Source organism: Mastomys coucha, unplaced genomic scaffold (genome assembly GCF_008632895.1).
Source record: "Mastomys coucha isolate ucsf_1 unplaced genomic scaffold, UCSF_Mcou_1 pScaffold15, whole genome shotgun sequence".
Lineage (NCBI taxonomy): Eukaryota > Metazoa > Chordata > Mammalia > Rodentia > Muridae > Mastomys > Mastomys coucha.
Window position 1 is genome coordinate 121,858,755 of NW_022196897.1, and position 10,721 is coordinate 121,869,475.

Genomic DNA, 10,721 nt, shown 5'->3' on the forward strand with positions numbered 1-10,721 from the left:
AAAAAAAAAAAAAAAAAAAAAAAAAGAGTTGCTTGTGAGCATACTTTGCAGCATAGCATTCAGCTGCATCTCTCAGGGAAAAACTGAAAAAGAGGTAAGAAATGACAATGATGCAGGAGAAAGAGGCTGTGAGCATGAGTCAGCACACACTAGGGAGGCTGTCAATCCAGAAGCCTTGAGCTGGAACGTTATGCTCCCAAGAAACAGCATTTTTATTATGAGCTTCCAGTTATATTAAGAGCAAGTGTGTTATTTACTTCCACTGGCAATTATACAAGTTTACAACAGATAGAAAATGGCTGAAGCGAGGAGTGAATTAGTGAACATTAGTGATTAGCCCTGAATGTGCCTTTATGGCTGGATTTATAGGCTGGTGAGTGGTGTTGCAGGCTGTGCTGTGTGTAAAATGGAAGTGCTGCATTAAGTTTACTAGCATATAATATTTCTGCAAATGTTCAAAAGTACCAGCAAAGGAGGATGTGTAAAGAAATGCACAGAAACTATAGGCATTGAAATTAAAGTTTTAAAAAGTTAAACAAAGTGCTAGCATATGAACCAGAGATTCTACTTCTGGATATACACTCAAGAAAACTAAAGGCTTATGTTCACATATACATTTATAAATGAGAAGTCTAAATATTCATACAAAGGGCCCTATTCAGAGTAGCCTCCAATGGAAACTCTCCCAATGTCCATGAGCTGATAAAAGAATAGACAGAAATGTGGGATGATAGAGAAACAGAAAGTAAGTTATCCATAGGAGTGAAATTGGGTCACATACTATGATGTGAATGAATCTTGGATGCATGTGCTAAATGAGAAAAACAGTCACAAAAGATCATACATTATACAACACCATAAAAACGTAATATTCATAACATGCACATACATCATGACAGGATATAGATTGTTGATGGCCTAGGACTCGAGTTGGAGGGCTGGTAGAAAACAGGAGAGATTGTCAAGATTAACTGGATTCCTTTTAAAGTTGAAAATGTTCTGAAAATGGGCAGCAATAAAGGTTGTACATCTCTGTTAGAATTATACAGCTTAGTTATTGGAAACATGAATTTTACATAAGTAAAACTAATATATATACAATCAACAGGGAGAGAAGGCAATAGCATATGGGAGACTCTCACTAAAGAGCCACCTTATCAGTCACATGCTATTTCTTCCACCAGATCCTGGGTATTTGATGCTCACACTTTATTCTTTCTATTTTGTATGTGGCTTATTTATAATAAATGAAATAGAATAGAATACTCCCAGAAGGGAAATAGAGTCTTGACCAGTATTTTTGGTCAAAAAAGTCAGTATCACCTCTTGTTGTCAGCCAACATACTAATCTTCAGGAGGGCTCTCTGCTAGTGCAGTAAGTAACATGTCAACCTCATAAACTAAATTTTATATATATATATATATATATATATATATATATATATATATATGCATATGCATGCATATATGTATATATATGTATATATACATATATGATTAGATTAGATAAGCCTATAGAAGTTATGGGAAGACACAGGGCTCAGAGCCTTGAGAAAGTTCAACAAACCATGGAAATAGCTGGGTAATTTTGTTAAATAGCCCAGTTTGAGAGCAACAGATTCCACTTTTCTGTTGGATAATCCAATGGCTAGGATGCTAAGATTTGGAGATAACTATCTTCCAGAAACCAAAAAGGAGAAAATAAGAATATAATAGGGGGCTAAAATCAAAGTAGCAAATTATTATTCTTCTCACTGGACTTTAATCAGGTGCATAGTTAAAACCTCCATTGTCTGATCTGCTTTGAGTTTAAATTTGGCTCTAGTCCACACTATCAAATCATATGTGATCATTTTTATTTTGCCATAATAGCTGTACTTTTTGCAGATTGACTCTTCACAGGAGGCTTAACATTTTCTGCTTGTTTGTTTGTTTGTTTTACTAAACACAACAAGTCTGCAAGATTTTGTGTGTGTGTGTGTGTGTGTGTGTGTGTGTGTGTTTCAAATTGTCTACTCTAGTTCTCAAATGTACCTCCCAGCACGATTTGATAGTTTTCAGTTTTGTAGCTGTAGTGGTTTTAATATGATTGGCCCATGAACTGGCACTATTAGTAGGTGTGCCACTTTTTGGAGGAAGTGTGGCACTATGAGGGTGGGCTTTGAGAAACCTCCCTCCTAGCTTCCTGGAAGCCAGTTTGCCTTTGAAATAAGATGTAGAACTCTTGGCTCCTTCAGCATCATGCTTCCCATCCTGATGATAATGGCCTGAACCTCTGAACCTGTTAGCCTGTCTCAGTTAAATATTGTCCTTTAAAAGAGTTGCTTTGGTCATGGTGTCTTTTCACAGCAAAGAAACCCTAACTAAGACAGTAACTCATATATATGTGAGCCTCCTTCCTTTAAACTATAAGCATATGAGCGTGTCTCTGTGTGTAGTTTCCTATGCAAGCTACAGGATTTGATCCCCTAGAGCTGAAATCGCAGGTATCGGTGAGCCACCCAACATGAGTTCTATGGGGAATTGAACTTGAGTCTTTTGGGAAAGCAGTATGTGCTCTTAACTACTTATCTTTCTATCCAGACCCAACTCTTACAGCTTATTTTAAAGTACACAAATGAAAACCCAGATAAAGATCTATATAGGAAGAAATCTGGAAAGTTCCATGGCATGCACGTTTGTGTTCATGGCACTAAAGTGGACTACCCTCTAAACGCTGGAATGTGTTCACAACTCAGAGCCTCCCCAAACCCCACTAGATGGTGTTTTTATGAGGGCTTCATTAAGCCTTGGGGCCTGACTTTTCTGTCTCCATCCTTCTGAGAAACAGAGATGGGATATTAAAGTTCAAGGCTTCTGACTATGGCTTGGCCTCTCTGGATACTAGTCCTTATCCTACAGACAGCTGGGAGCTTTTTACCCAGGGTTCTCAGTATTTCAGATGTTTTCCTGATACTTGAAATACCCGAAGGGCCTTAAGAAATCTCTGTGTCAGAAACCAAGAAAAGACTACCAAATGTGAAAACAATGAATTATGAGATTTAAAAACAAAGAACAATGAAAAACCCTCACCTGTTCTTTGCCAGGAATGGTAGTATGTCTTTAATTCTAGAAGTTGGAAGCAGGCAAGCAGATTTCTGCAAGTTCAAGTCTAGCCTGGTCTACATAGAAAGTTCTAGGCCAGGTAGAACACAGTGATACTGTGTCTCAAAAAACATGAAACAAAACAAAGATGAAAAATAAAACACAAACAAACAAGCAAAAAACTTTATCTCTAAGAATTCAACATTTCGCCGGGCAGTGGTGGCACACGCCTTTAATCCCAGCACTTGGGAGGCAGAGGCAGGTGGATTTCTGAGTTAGAGGCCAGCCTGGTCTACAGAGTGAGTCCAGAACAGCCAGGGCTACACAGAGAAACCCTGTCTCCAAAAACCAAAAAAAAAAAAAAAAAAAAAAAAAAAAAAAAAAAAAAAAAAAAAAAAAAAAAAAAAAAAAAAAAAAAAAAAAAAAAAAAAAAAAAAATCAACATTTCTCAGTAATTATAAGTTATTTTGCCGCTGTCTAACTATTTGTGTTTATACTTATAGACTCAGGCTGTGGGTTTCTTTTTATGTGAGAAGTAGTCAATACAGAAATCTATAAGTAGTCAAAGAATAAGTGACTGTGAATACTCAGCACTGAAGGGGATCGACTCATTTCCCGCTCCAGCCACCCACCCCCAGGCTTCCTCCTAGCAAGACTTAGGGACCACTGAGGAAGAGGATGCAGCAAAAACTTTTAAGAGCCATTGAAAGGGGAGGGGTATCATAAAATGGTGACATCTTAACAACATAAACTACTAAGCTTATAAATTCATAGCAGCCATGGTTACCTGAAGAAAATCTGTATGAGATCAAGCCAGTCAAAATGTCACCATGGATTGAGGGAGGCATTCAGGAGCCCTGCTTCTTACTGAGCAGCCGTTAGCAGTTGGTAGCTACTAGGGGAAGGAAAATCATTCTTCTTTGGGTGTGTGGTCACTGATAGGTTGCTGTCCACGGTTTAATGATTATCTCTACACCCATGTGTATATATGCCACACAAATTGTATATATTGGGTTATGAGAAAATAAAAACTTTGGAAGGGGAACTGGGAGAGTATTAGCCAGTTGGCGGGGACAAATGGGGGACTGTGAAGATGATGATATTTAACTGTCTACATGCATTCAACTTTCCAAGAAATAGTTTTTTATTATAAATTATTCACATAATACCTTATTTCATTCACATATTTGTATACTAATATACTATCTTATTTAAGCCAATTTCAAATCAACTCATATTTAAAAGTTAATCTTATCTATTGAATATAGATTTGTGACATCATAGATTTGGTAAGATGTTTATGTTCATTATATACTATGAATAATTAAATGTGTAGATTTTGCTGATTTATATATAAGTTTGCAGTCTACCTAACACAATGTGCACTGGAACTACCTATTGGAAAATTCACTTGAAAAAGCTGTAAGGTTCGACTTTACTCTGAGAAGCCTCTGCCCTCTAGGGCTGTACAGTTTTAAAAAGCTTACATGGGTTCCTTTATTGTTGAGAATAGTTTTGGCTATCCTGGGTCTTTTGTTGTTCCAGATGAATCTGCCAATTGCTCTTTCTAAGTCTGTGAAGAATTGAGTTGGAATTTTGATGGGGATTGCATTGAGTCTGTAGATTGCCATGGACTGTGCCTTAGAGTAAGTAAGTCAGGCATCCACCGGTGATGCCCTCTCCCTTCCTGAAAAAAATACAATCAGAGAAGCCGAAAAGCAGTCCAAGAATGTGTGAGAGTCTGCACTTAGGTAAGCGTATGCAAAAGGCAGATTGTTTTGACAACCCAGAAGCACCGATGCATATTTCTTATATCATGACATGGCAAATTCCAAATAATTTAACCAGCTCCTGTTAAAATGTCCTAGTTGTGAAATGGACCCTGTGTTTGACTATCTCAAAGGATAATCAATTTCTGTAATGTACTAATCAATGACTAAATTCTTTTACTACTTCATATGTGTAAGTGTAAGATTGCAAAGTTAATATTCATCACACACTTGAAGCTATTTATCCCACACATAAGTTTACAGTCAGGTATATATATACATATATATATGTATATATATATTTATTTAATCGATGTATATTATGCATATCAATGTGTGTGAGCAAGATGTCCCGTTTATGTGTGGACAAATAAGTCCAACACTAAGTTGGGAGCTACAAACACAGGAAAAATATTTTCACTGTAGTAAAGACTGTATGACTCTGTGTGACTCATGCCCATGGGACAAAACAAGGATGGGTTCAAGTGTACATTTGAATATATATAATTATTTCAAACTATTATCTTTAAGCATGTTTCAAACTTTTAAGTATAACATGTGTTCTCCAGCAAGTAAATCAGTACAAAGTTGGGTAATCAAAGAACATGTATTTAAAGCCTCATCTTAAAAATGAGTAAAAATTTTGAATAAATACTCTACTAATGAAGATAATATAAACAACAATTAACACATAAAAGCATGCTAAGCATCATTAATCATAAAGGAAATGTTCATTCAAGTGCTATCAAGTATCGTCACAGACACTAGATGGCTAAAATTAAACTCTTGCTATAACAAATATATTTAAAATAAAATAACAATGAAGCCACATGTTGGGATAGTTCGTTGCTTTAAGGGTGGACATTATACTCATTTTTCAAACTTGGAAGTATTAATAGATCAGAATGACAAGAATGAACTACATAAGTCAAATTGTTGGGCAAAGGCAACCCAGATAGAAAGAATGACACATGTGGGCATAGGAAGATCAAACAGAGAATGTCATGGGATGAAGAGAGGAAATAAGTTGGCACTTGTCGTAAAAAGGTACCACGGGCTAGGAGATGAGAATTGATCCAGGGGAAAATATTTTAAAATATTTGAATAATGTACATTTTTGTATATTTTTAAACTTATTTCAGTCACAGTTTTATTTATTAGTGAGATGGCAATAGTTATTCATTTATTATATATGAAAGGCTTAGCACAGCACCTAGCATAACTTGAAATATGGTTATGGTGAGGCTAGAGTGAAGCTCAGTTTTTAAGAGCAGTTGCTGCCCTTATCGATGACCTGGGTTCAGTTCCAGCACTCGCACAGTGGCTCACATATGGCTCACATGGTGGCTGTCTATATTCCAGTTCCAAGGGATCTAGTGTCATCTTTTGCTCTCTGCAGGTATCACATATGAATGTGTTGTAATTCATATGAATATGTAAAATATCCAAGCACATAAAATAAATATAAAAATCTTTTTAAAAGTCTATTGTTTTATTATCATTTTTATGGGATTTCAAATCCCAAGAAGTGGATGGCATACCATTATTTTAAGAGTAATAGGTTTGTACCTGACAGTGTCTTGCCGGGTACTACATAACGGTCTTGAAACCATGCTTCCCTATATCAGACTCTCTATTAGTAGAATTGTTTATTTGATGTTTTTAAACTATACTATGGTTTTCAGAACACCTTACATATTTCAAAAGTATTTATACAGCCAAGAGAAACATAAACAATTAACTTGGGAGGTGGCTTATAAGAGAACAGCAAAGAGGGAGACTGAATGCTTTGCTTGATGTTTGTAACTATTGTATCAATTTTGAAGAAGAGAACGTTATATAAGTTACTCTTTCTCTGAGATGAATGCTTTTCAAAATCATGACAGCTAATGAACCAGATTCTTATCCTCACCTAATGTCTGCCTCCCCCTCCAAGCAGAACAATTGTTCATTGAAACACTTGGTGAATGACTTCAAGGATAGACCATCTCAATACACACACCATTTCAGATAGACAATCTTAATACACACACCATTTCTTAAATGAATGTAATCTGATCTCTGGGCTGAGAATGAAGACAATCCTTCCAGTCAAATAGTTTTGACCATAGCAGGAAATCTGTATCCAAAAATCATGCCTACAATTTACTCCTTGGCACAGCAGAACTGTCAACTCTTAGCTTAGCTGCTAGGGAGGTAAAATCCTTTGGTGATGTGAGGGGCACTGAAGTACAGTCTTATTAAAATGAACTCCAATGTCTAAAAATTGTTCTTATTTTGGGCTTGTACCACAGAAAAAGCCAAGATTTTAAACTCTACTAAAAACAAGACAAACAAACAAACAAAAAGACTTATCTATTAAAAAAACTAGTAAAAAAGAGTAATAGGAAATTTAAAATGTTGTTAGTTATAATGGAGAGCGATATGAGAGAGGATAATGGAGCTGAATTTGATAAAAGTGTCTTATATAAACAAATAACTGAAAATGTCATAATGAAATCTATTATTTTATACAATTAATATATGCTAATGAAACAAAAATCACTCTAATGATTTAAAAGCTTTGGTTCCCCTTGATTTGGGGATTTATTGATTTATAGCTTTTCAACTTATGCTGCACAAAACCAAATAAATAAGCAAAAAAGGAAAGGAAGAAAAAACAAAGAAAGAAGGAAGGAAAGAAAGAAAGAAAGAGAGAAAGAAAGAAAGAGAGAGAGAAGGGAGGGAGAGAGAGAAAGGAGGGAGGGGAGGGATGGGAGGAAGGGAGGGAGGGAGGAAGGAAGGAAGGAAGGAAGGAAGGAAGGAAGGAAGGAAGAAAGGAAGGAAGGAAAATCACAGAGTTCTTCCTGACATGCTTCTTCATTCACAGTCTTACTGTTCTCTTCATTTGAACTCAGGGCCTCAGACTCCATCCACTCTGTTGATATACTCGAGGACATGAGGATGGCCACCAGAAAACCACACAAGAATTTTGTTGTCTCTGTTCTTGGACATATTAATCTGATTTAATATCTGCACTGAAAATTTGACTGTGGATGCTTCCCAACATTCCTCAGGTAATTCAGGGAGTAAAAGAAAAAAAATCTGTGAATTCTTGGCAAGAAAGGTCCTATGACTATCAATTATATTACTGGGCTATGGTTCTACCCTGACAAGGCTCTTCAAATATGTACACTGAAGTCTAGACCAAACTCATTGTTCTGGTCCCAGAGCTGGATGCTCCCCAGATTTTAGTGAAATAGTAATCACTTTCACATGTGGAGTCCCATGTTGCAGTTGTGTGTCTGCTGACTCTTCTTTCCTTCTCATCATGGTCTCTGTCTAGTCTCAATAATGTTGAGAAGTTTAGTATAGCATACTTTGTTTCTGTTGTTTGAAATTTTCCCTTTTGCTGCCCACTAGCATGATAAACTCAATCACACCAAATTACTAAAAGGAAAATAAAAATCCAGTGTTTTTCTACTGAGCAAACTAAATGACCACTCAGACCTGACTCTGAAATAACTTAAACCAGGCAGCCACTTCTCCAGTCATTGAAGCCAGACACACAGGCTTCTCAAACAGAAAACATAAAATATACATGCCACTGAGAGAGCTCAGTCACATAAGAAAACTCCCTAAATCTCAAGAAGTGCTGTACAAAACCAAGTCTGCTTAAATAAAAATGCTGAATAATACAAGACTAGAACTCTGAGGTCAGTAGTGCCCTGGGATTGTGATTGCAGTTTCTGGAGAGAGACATAAATGGCTACAGTCAGAAAAGGGTGATTTTTTCCTTAAACTTCTCTACATCCTGTTTCATCACCAGAAACATAGGGGCTGCCAAAGTACAAACCTCATGGAGTTATGATAAGTAGTATCAATATAGGAAGAATGAAGCAAAGCTTACCTGTATTAGTAAATGCTAATTTGATTCACCACTCTTATTAGACTATAGAATGCCCACTCATATTTCTCAGGGTTCATGAAATCGTTTCCAGATGAGATTAGCACGTGAACCCATAGCCAATGCCTCTCAATAATATACTTTTACTTCATCCAGTCCACCTGGGTCTGAAAAGAATCAAAAACAATGGAGAGAAGTGTTTTGTTTTCTCCCTGATTTATTGAGCTAGTAGATGTAACTTCTGCTTCTGTGCTTCAGGTTCTCAGCTTTTTAGACTGAGATTAAGCTGGAATCATACCTTCAGCTCTCTGAGTCTCAGGTACCGATGGTATAGTGCTGGCCTTTTGGAGTCTTCAGCTTATAAATGGATGCTCATCAGAATTTTATGTCCATAATCTTGGCCGAATATCTTATTAAAAAAACATATTTTTTTTCCTGGAGAACATTGGTGAGTATAGCTGTAGTTACCACTTGGATTTCTCAGTTGTACTATTGTTCTGTGAGGCCACAATAGGCAACAGTGCAGTGTGTGGAGAACATCATAGGAGATGAAAGATGAATCCTTGTATCTGCTGCTGTGTATAACCTAATGAATGTCCCCTGTGCTCTGATGTCTCCTTTACAGAAGCAAGATTATGATGTAAGAGCTGTATAAATAAGGATATTCTAAAAACAATAGTTCATAACTAAAGTGAATACTCTACTAGATAGAACATTAAGCTTGAATTGTCATGGTGTTTTTTTTTATTTTAAATTTAACTTATTTGTGGTGTGAATGGAGGTGGGTGCGTGCACACAGGTGCACATGCCAAGACATGCCTTTTGAGGCAAGAGAACAATTTTATGGAGTTGGTTAATTCATTCTAACTTTATGTGGGTTTTATGGGGAGGGTTCATGGGTCACTAGTCTTGCACAGAAAATGCCTTTACCCACTGAGCCTTCTTCCCAGACTCTTAGACGAGTATACTGGGCTAGCCTTGAACTCAGAATCCTACCTCTACCTCTTCAGCATATCCTACTTACATGCACCACAACTAGTAGGTAGTTTCTAAACAGTATAAAACAAGTCTCATCTAATTGAAAGACTACCAAATGGGTATCAACAAAGGTCTTCATAGATAGATACCAAGAGTATACTAGACATCTACTATTGTGTTCAGCAAAACTTACTCATCTCTTTTCCCCATCTTCTCTATTGATCTTCTAGCATATGGCAGCTCTTAAAGAATGTCCACTAGCTCCACCATTTGGGTCAGGATGATGGCAAGTGAATGCAACAGAGTTCTGGGGTTGCTAATTGTCAAAGGAAGTAAGACATCTTGTCAACTTGCATGACTAGGAAGGGTCCATATAGAGAGGAGAATCCAGTGTCCCAAACATTATAAAAACTGCTCTTGCACACAGGGAGAACTCAAGGTTAGTGTCCATAATTTATATCAGATTCCAAACCAGACAGTCCCAGATTAAGGATATCACAGCAGGTGAAGGCTGAATGTGACTGCTGTCCTGCAGCAGAACCTTCCACAAAGGGTCACAGAATGCTGTCATCTACCTCAGTGAAAAAATTCAGCTGCCTTATCAAATTGCCTCTGCTGTGAGCTATTAGCATCCATAGATAGAAAGCAAAGAGCCGGGCAGTGGTGGTGCATGCCTTTAATCCCAGCACTTGGGAGGCAGAGGCAGGCAGATTTCTGAGTTCGAGGCCAGCCCGGTCTACAGAGTGAGTTCCAGGATAGCCAGGGCTATACAGAGAAACTGTCTTGAAAAACAAAACAAGAAAAGAAAGGAAGGAAGGAAGCAAAGAAAGGAAAAAATATATAAATTTAAAATAAGTAGCCCTCTCCTATACCCCTGTGTTTCCTGTTCACTCTGGGACTGGCCCAAAAGAAAGTTTTCATGAGACTTTTTTCTAGAAGGAAAGAATGGCTGGATACTTTCAGGGAATCGAAAGTAAGGTTATAGATCCTTCCTAAGGGCAATT

At 37.1% G+C, this 10,721-nt stretch overlaps 1 protein-coding gene across 7 annotated transcripts in view; it reads right to left on the reverse strand.

Moving 5' to 3' along the window:
• Window positions 1–10,721, reverse strand: part of Pak5 (p21 (RAC1) activated kinase 5) — a 302,472-nt gene that overhangs the window by 265,070 nt on the left and 26,681 nt on the right. For 2 of the 7 annotated variants that reach the window (XM_031372037.1, XM_031372036.1), the window contains exon 2: window positions 8,743–8,906. The exons of the other annotated variants lie outside the window; for them this stretch is intronic. The gene's annotated coding sequence lies outside the window, so the exon portion shown is untranslated. The remainder of the gene's footprint in view (window positions 1–8,742; window positions 8,907–10,721) is intronic. 7 annotated transcript variants of the gene reach the window in all.